Source organism: Pteropus alecto, unplaced genomic scaffold, assembly GCF_000325575.1.
Source record: "Pteropus alecto unplaced genomic scaffold, ASM32557v1 scaffold224, whole genome shotgun sequence".
Taxonomy (NCBI): Eukaryota; Metazoa; Chordata; class Mammalia; order Chiroptera; family Pteropodidae; genus Pteropus; species Pteropus alecto.
Genome location: NW_006436289.1, coordinates 3,185,771 through 3,194,840, shown reverse-complemented (window position 1 = coordinate 3,194,840; position 9,070 = coordinate 3,185,771).

The window sequence follows — 9,070 nt, the reverse complement described above, 5'->3', positions numbered from 1 at the left end:
TCCTGCTGAGCACTTTGTTAATTTATTTACACTTTCACTCTTTAAAAGTATATATAGAATTAAGACTCATGTTAAGTTTGGAATCATTTAGAAACTATCTCTGCTCACACTTTCTTCAGACACCAGACAGCCTGACCTCTTCCCTATGGCATCTTCAGAAGTCGATGGACACATGGCCACCCATCATCTGAGAATCAAGATAGAGCACAAAGGAACTGGGTTAGGGAGGGGAAGAGGAGAGAGGCTAGACAGGAGAGAGAAGAGGAAGAGGATACTGGGTAAAGCTACAGGTTTAGGGAATCCCAAAGTAGAGGTTAGAACAGTGGTCAAAGTGTTGGGAATGAGAGAAAGGTCTTGGAGAAATACATTAAAAATAAGAGGCTGCAACTGCAGAGTGAGTGAGGTCACAAATTTTGCCCGGTGAATTTCCATTTTCCTGGGTTGAGAATTCTATCCTGCTCACAAGAAAGAAAGCGTTCTTGAGAACACCTCCAATTTAGGGTTTGGGTTCCAGGGAAATATAAATCCAAGGAGACAATCTCAGTCCAGTTGCAAAGGAATGCCAAGAGGTTTTAAATGTAGAGTGTGACTATTCAGGAAAAATAAGAAGCTCGGGAAGAACCTAGGGACTGGAAATAACTCTATTGCAAATATCTACCTTTAGCTAACAGACAGGACTATTCCAGATGCCAAAAAAGAAACAGGCTGCACAGGTGATGGATTTTTTTTCCCCTGGATATGGGAATCTGTGTCACAATTAACCTCTTGATGAGAGCTTTCTCCCAATTAAGTTTTAGTTGACAGATGGTAAAACCTGGACAACTGGCAAGTCTTGACTGACAACTGGAGAAGATGAAGCCATTAATTCCTTCTCTTTCTGCCTCCTATTTTATCTTCCCTCTTTCTTGTCAAATACCCTTAGCCTCTGAATACTCATTTCCAGCATCCCTTCTAGAAAACTTGCCCTGACCTTTTCCCTCCCCAACCCCACCTTGCATTTGGATTGAGCACCTTTCCTCTGGACTGTCATAGTACACTACGCACATTTTAAATAGCACTTAACACATTGCATTATAACTTCTCTGTCTTTTCTACCAGATTTCAAGTTCATTAAGGGGGAGAAACTCTGTTTTACTCAAATACTTTGCCTTAGTTTCTAACACAGTGCCTGTTACATCACATAGGTCAATTAGATATTTCTGAATGAATGGATAAATAAATGAATACAGGCCTATGAATGAATTATGTATCTAGTCTGATAGTATTCCTTTTTTTTTTTTTTTTTTGGCCTCAGATCCTGCCTCAGGTTTATTTGTACAAGTAGCACAGGAAGATACCAGCTCCATGCAGATGGTAACCCAGGGGTCATGCCAGGCCTTCCGCCCTCACACGAGCAGACAGAGACCTCTACTCTGAAGACTTTGTGGGGGCCTGGGCACCCTTGGAAGCTGGAGCCTGAGCCTGAGCCTGAACCTGAACTGGAGGTGGAGCTTCAGCTGCAGCCTGGGCCTTGGTTTGAGCCTTGGCCTTGGACTTTGGCCAGCAGAGCCTGAGATCCTCAGCGATGCGGGCACCAGTGCATTTCCCAAGCTTGGGGTGAGCTACCCAGGCAAGTCAACTGAGCTTGCGGCTGCCGCCCTTTGGGACTTGGGTTTGACCTCTTTGGGCTTTACGAGGGACTCCATAGCCTCAGCTCATGCACTCATGGCCTTGGCATTGTTGGCCTGCATCTTCTGCAGGTCCTTCTTGTTGTGCTTCTTGGCAAAGCACATGTTCCTCAGGAACTTGGGGCCTTGTCCTTAAAATATTCTTATCTTCATGATTGGGGTATCTCGATGTCATTCCTGTGCCATTTTTGGGACTGGTTGTATGTGGCGTGGTTCTTGGACCTAGCCAGGTCTGCACTGAAGCAGGCGACTCCTGAAGTGCCTGGGACCGGAAGAGCAGTACTCCATTCTTTCGTATTCTAATGTAAGGATTTAGGGAGGGTACGGGTACATTTTAAGAAATTAAGTGACTCTAAATAACACTAAACTAGTCACCAAAAAACTGTTTTGTAGTCATCGCTGAAGTATAAACATGTCTCGCTATCTCTAAACAAGTGTTCAAAGCCATTGCAAGGCTCACTGTTGGAGTAGAATTGTTTGTTATTAAGATTGCTCTCTCTAGAGGGACAGGGGTCTCACACATTCCAGTAAACACGTGCTGCTTTTTTGGTGCCAGCTTGACTTCACACTGAACATCACACCTGAACCTGTTATTCACAGGAAGCCGTGCCACACTCTGAGCTGCATAACAAATCTGTGTTGCTCAACATCACATCTGCAGGTGTCACATCAGTATTGAAAGAGACATTCATAAAGCCCCTTGAGGGAAAGAACCACCCATCTCATAGGTCCCCAGAAGATATACAGGTAAGGATGGGAAAAGCAGCCGAGCAATGGCACAGGCAGGACTTTCCCAAAATTTGATGACAGTGTCCCTTGGGGCAAGAAAGGCAGCAATACTCTTGCTTGAATTGACCAAATTAACCAAAGGATAGATACATATAGAACTCTTACAAATAACCTTTTAGTTATTTGTAAATGCCACCGTGTAAATACCCCACTAAAACTCAGAACCAGGGAGCAGTTCTTTCAGGGAAGAAGGTAAGATGTTGGGAAGAGCTACATGCTTGCTTTATGGCTCTTAAGGTTAGGAAAGCCTTTTGCTTGGGTAGCAGCTTCAGAGAGGTGGAGAGAGGGACAGCATGAGATCCAGGGAGAAGGCATAGAGCCAGATATTTAGATCAGGCCACACCTTAAGAGAGAAGGATAAAAGGGTTTGTAAGGCTTCCAGCCAGGCCACCCAAAACAGGGGAGAAAAAGAGTATTAAGGGCAGAATTCATTACTAAGAAAAAGCCGTGGGCTTTTCAAATCCTGATCAGGCTACAGGACAAGCTCATGAACGCTCCATCTGGAGCCCCGCCAGCATCTCTCATGGCCAGCATGATGAAATCAAATATTTAGGAACAGCCTATAGAAGACTATGCTTCCAGCTACTTACAGGGGGCAGGGAAGGTGTTAGAGTGGAGTGCACCATGTCCAAGCTGCAACAGATTCACATAAACAGTTGTTAAAATGGTAGATTCTAGATACCATTGCATAGCTATTAGAGAATCTCTGAAAATGGGCTTTGGGAATCTGCATTTAAGTTAAATGCTCCCCAGGAGATCCTTGTTACATTGAAATTTGAAATCCAATGGTTTAGTACGTAAGAGGACACATTTTGGGTAGAAGAGACTGGAGTTTCCATAGAAGCTTTCCACCCATTGACTGTGTGACTCTGAGAAGTTGCTTAACACCACCACCCCCCACCCGCCATCCTGTTTCCCATCTATAAGAGAGGGATAATAATATCAATGTTCAGGGCTTTTGAGCAAATTAAGTGAAATACTGAATATAAAGTGCTTAGCATAATGTCTGACACATGATAATAAGTGGTAGCTATTATTATATAATAATTATTGTAGTCTTTTGGGGTAAACAAAATGAATGCACATAATAATTGCAGATAGCTAGTAACCAAATGACCTGATATACCCAGAGCCATTGTGAAGGAAAATATTTTCTCTTGAAATATATTCCATTTATCTTTATGAAGAAGACACACTGCATCTTTTGCTGTTTCTCCAATTGGGGTGGCCCAATTGTTGCTACAACTTTCATGCCATTTCTCTAACAAAATAATCTTTATTTGGGGGATTGCGAGCTGGAATTCAATGTCTGTGCCCTTTCTTACTAGCTGTGGAGATAATAATAGTACCCACCTCACGGTGCTTTCATGAGGAAAATAACATAGACCATGAAAAGTAAGTACTTATTAAAAAGTAACATTTTTAAAGATACAGGGCTTTCAAAGTAAATTAGCCATTCCCAGAGGGACATGCACTCATATACTCACTCAGCAAATGATTTTTGAACTCCTACAATATGTCTAGGGTCGTTCTTAGTTCTGGGAGCAATGCAAAGAAAGACTATTCCTTTCCTTCCAGGATCTTAGTTATGGTGATGCTTGAAACAAGAAATGTCATGAGATTATTTATTGTATGGGAAATATCAAATGAGTACCACTCACTGAGCCCCTTGGTTTAGGGGAGACAAACAAAATTTCAAGAAACAGGCATAGGCTGATCTGAATAAGAGGGAGCGGTCTTGACAGGGAGAGCTGAAACAGAGCCTAGGTCAAGAGGACATTTTCAAACTGCACATGTATGTAAAGGCACATGTATGAGTCTATGCCTAGAGCGTAGACTCATACAGTTACCTTCAAAAGTCACTGCATTCTGACCCAGAGGTTTGCTCCCTGCCATCAGAGAAGGGATGTAGTTATCAAGATGCTAGAAGGGTGCAGGTGCACACAGCATAGCAAGAAGACTACTCTCAGGTGGCAATTTCAGATCTGGAAGAACAGCCCAGACGAAGTCAGGCATAGACTGCATATATATACCCTTTCCTTTGCATTTTATCCCCACGCTCTCCCTTATTTGGTTTTATAGGGAGGGGAAGGGGAAAGGGAATTGAGCGTGCAGAGCCTATTCACACTGCATCTGCCACGGAGACCCTGCATCTGCCACCCCCATACCCTGAGTCTCTTCTAACACAGAGCTGTGACCTTGAACTTGATCATCACTATACACTAAAAATGCTAACTTAGAAAGGATCAGAAGGACAGGAAAACATAGAATTGAAAGAAAAGAAAAAATAGAAGGGAAAAAGATGGTGAGAAGCCAAAAGAGAAGAAAGAAAACGATGGACAAACGTGCCATCTATTGTGCTTTGAAGAAATTACAAACGATAGAATGGATTCGGGTAAGGCAGTTTGTCCTATCACCATCCAGGTTTCTGCCCTTTGCTCCTAACCTTTCATACCTATGAACACTGCTTGGGGTCACCTGGAAAGACACTCACAAATACTTTTTTATTTATGAAGTCGGTCACTTATTTATTCATCATAAGTATTTACTGAGTGCATCCTATATTCCAGGCAATGTGCAGATGCTGAGAACATAAAAGTGAGCAAGACAGATATAGTTTTTAGCCTTGTTTTAAATCACCCATCAGGGACTTTTGAATTGAATGCTGTAGCTTAAATGTGCTAGGCATTGCAGAAAGTACAACATAATTTAAAGACATATTCTATATTCTCAGAAAGCTAACAGTCTGCTTGAGGAAATAATAATAACGTGCCTGAATTAATCGTCTCCTCTGAATAAGTCTAGTCCTCAGTGACCTTTCATTCCTCTGTACTCTCACGTCTATCTATCCACACATGACAGACATAGCACACACTACCTGTATTGTTGCTTTCCTGCTCATGCATATATTTATTTCATCCTACAAAAGGCCCGTATTAGTTAATTTATGCTGTTTAACAGACTAATGCAAAACTCTTTGGCTTGAAATAGCAACCATTTATTTAGTTCACGATTCTGTGGCTTGAGCTCAGCTAGGTGATTCTTACAGTCTTGGCTGAGTTCATTCATGTATCTACCAGCAGATGCTGGTCTGATAGGCAGCTCTGCTTTCGGAGGTTAGATGGACGTTAACTAGGGCATGAGAGGCGACTAGGCAACACGGTCCCTAACTTTCTGCAAGTGGTCTAGACTTTTTCTTATGCAACTTGGCAGATTTTCTAGAGATCTAGTAGAAATGTACAAAGGTTCCTGAAGCCTGGGCTTGGAACTGGCACATCGTCACTTCTACCGTATTCTGTTAGCCAAAGCAAGTCACAGGGCCAGCTCAGACTCTACCTTTTGATGGGAATAGCCGCAAAGACACATTGCACGGGCATGGATACAGAAAGGGTTGTACTGACGTCATCTTACTCTCAATCTACCACTTTGACTGTTAAGCTTCTCAAGAGAGATGCTGTTTACACATTTTCATAGTCTCAGAGCTGGGGGAATAGCTGGCCCTTACTATCGATATAGGAGCAAAAAGCCAGTCTAGGGAATCGGGGAAGGTCCTCCTAAAGAATATTTAACATTGACATTTGAAAGTTAATTAGAAGTTAGATAAGCGGAAAACATTCTGGTCAGAGGAAACTATATGTGCAAACTCTGGAAGTTGGAAAGATCCCTGGATATTCCAGGAAAAGAAACAATGAGTGAGGTGGGAGAGGAGTTGGGCTAGGGTGGAGTGGAGGAGAAGGTGCTGCAGGGCTAGGCAGGCGTCATAATTGAGAGCCTTGTAAACCTTGATAAGGAATTAGGGTATTATGCTAAGAGCAATGGGAAGTCATTAAAGTGTTTTAAGCAGGAAAGAGAAATGATGAGGCTTGTGTTTCTAAAAGATCTCTGACTCTAGTATGAAGAATGGATTAAGGGAGAGGAAAGAGGAAGTGGGAATAATAACGTCCTAGTTTAAATTTGCAAATACCTCTGGCAAGATTAAAGGGTTGTCAGCTATTTACACTTTAAGGGCATGATGCAGGACAGAGATTCCCCACCCCACACTCCCACCCCCAACTCCAAGCTGCATGAGCAGATCTGTTCAGAAAGAGGAGAAAGGAAGCTTTGCAGGGAGCATGCTCAGCTTTCTGGCAATGCGTAACTTCAGTCAGCATCTCAGGATGGAAGAACAATAGAAAGGTCATCAATTAAGAGTCTTTTTTTCCTTTCTATTAGCAGACCTTATCATTTGCCTTTAAATAAGACATTTTGTTTTGATTTAAAAAATCACCATGAATAAGTAAAAAGAAAATTTCCAGAAGGGCATTCAGATCCAACAGGGTTTTATTTCCTGTCAGGACTGAGGTTAATCCAACTCTTACTTCCGCTGACATTTAACGGTAACTACTATTTATTGAGCTCCTACTGTGTGCCAGGCAATTTAAAGTTTATCTCGTATGGTACTTATGATAACCTCTTTAGGTAAACACAATTATCCCATCTTACAGATAAGACACTGCAAAAATATGCCACTTGTCCAAGGTGACATACGGATAAGAGCAAAGCTGGAATGTGAAGCAGCAACTTTATTCTAATATCTGTAGTAGCTAGAGATCACTCTCTAAGCCTTAAAATGTGCCAGGCATGGAGTCAAGTCCTTGGTTTGCCTTACCTTGTTTTATCTTCCCAACAACCCTTTGAGATAGGTGCTGCTATCATCTCTACTCAACAGATGAGGAAAATGAAGTTCACAAAGGTCACATAGCTTGCCCAAGGCCACATAGGCAGGTCTAACATCAGAACCTGCATTTTTGACTATAACACACTGTCTTCCATATTCTCCACCTATACCACTGTGTCATAAAAACATTGGATCTTTCTTTAATAAATACTCCCTTATTTTTCCTAATTCTCATGTAAACAAAGCTTTAAATCATGGCTACAGTTAGTCTACCTGCCCCCACCCCCACACGCACACATCTCCTTCCCCATCTCCCACATCAACTGTAAGCTCCCAGATGGCAGGATATGTCTTAGTCCACTCTGTATCCCCTCCAGCACCTAGCAGAGCTGATCCAAGCCCAGAATTGTGCCCAATCTGTGCTGGTTCTTCCTATGTGTGATACTATCTTTACTCATGCGTGTGGAAACACTCGCAAGCTGAGTTTTCTGACCGAGTTCGACTAACAAGCCGGCTAGGCAGGCAGCCTGCCCCTCCAGCTGCATCTGCACAGGATGGATCAATGCCACCCTCAGAACAATGACCAGTCAGCCCACAGCCTGCCTCCCCCAGTGCTGAAGTGCTTTGGGAAGCTGGGGGCTGCACTTGGACGCTGCCGTTCTACCATGTCGTCAGTCACCAGCATGAGAGAGGCCGGGCTGTGGCTCCTCAGGCAACAACATCGGAAGGAATAATGAGCTGCTCTGGGGTAGCTGAGAGCTTTCTGATCAGAAGACGTATGGGGTTGTCACAGTGACAGATGGGCCCAAAGGCCCCTTCCCCACTACACTGCCCCAGTGACCTAGACTCTCACCCTCAGGTCTGTCTGTCCCTTGACACTGATTTGGGATGACAGGATGGTCAGAGGAGGAGCAGAAGGCCATGCAACCAGTAAAGAAGGAAAAAAACCACCACACTGTTCTTGTGAGACGTTGTATTTGAGTGTTAGCTGAATACTCCCATCAAAAAGCCCCTTGGGCTCACTTTATTTATCTGTATCATGGGAGAATTGGAGTTTGACTTTCACTTCTAAAAGTGAAAGGACAGAGATTCCCCATCGGTGTAATGTGGATAGTGAAAATACCCATTATTGTATGCGTGCTGGATATACTAGACTTGAAGTCAGGAGCTTGAGTTAAAGCCAAGCTCTTCCTTTACTCTCTGTGTAACTTTGGTTAGGTTACTTGACTTCTCTGAGCCTCAGTTTGCTCATGTGTAAAGTAAAAATAATAAATATATTTCTCATGAGATCCTTGTGAACATTAAATGAGACAGCATATATGTGAATCACTTAACACAATATCTAGTACAGTATAGGTGTTCCGTGGACATTTATTAATTCCATTGTGAATTTTGAAAGAGTATTGTAAGTGAACAAGATATTTTAAAACTGAAAGACAGTAACAAGGTTTACTCAGTATTTGGTATTAGTCTAAATATTGTATTAGTATTAGTACTGGTATTATTATTAATAGGAAGAGGAGTGTTATCCCTAAGATGCCTTTCAAACTTTAAAGACTAAGGTCACCGGACAGAAAGATCAGTTCTAGGTAATCAGCTGGTCTAACAGTCTGATAGGTGCCAGGGAGGCCCACCCTGGCTCTGCTCTGTGTCCCAGGCTGTGCAGGAGACTATGGGCCTCTGTTCAGCCCGAAGCAAAACGAGACTGACAGGGAAAGTGAAAGAGGAGAACAAGGAAAGGAGGCAAGAACAAGTCACCAAGAAGGACAAAAGAGACTCTCTGGGGGCAGAGAGAGGCAGGTATGTTCTGCCTGTGCCAAGGAAGCTGTTGCCTTTAAAAATGGATCTGTGCACTTGAATGACCCCAAGTCCAGGGTAAAATTGGCTGGGGCAGAGCACAGCTGGGTGAGCAGTGGTGGAGGTGAGGGGAGGACAGTGAGAGAAGAGGTGGAAGAGA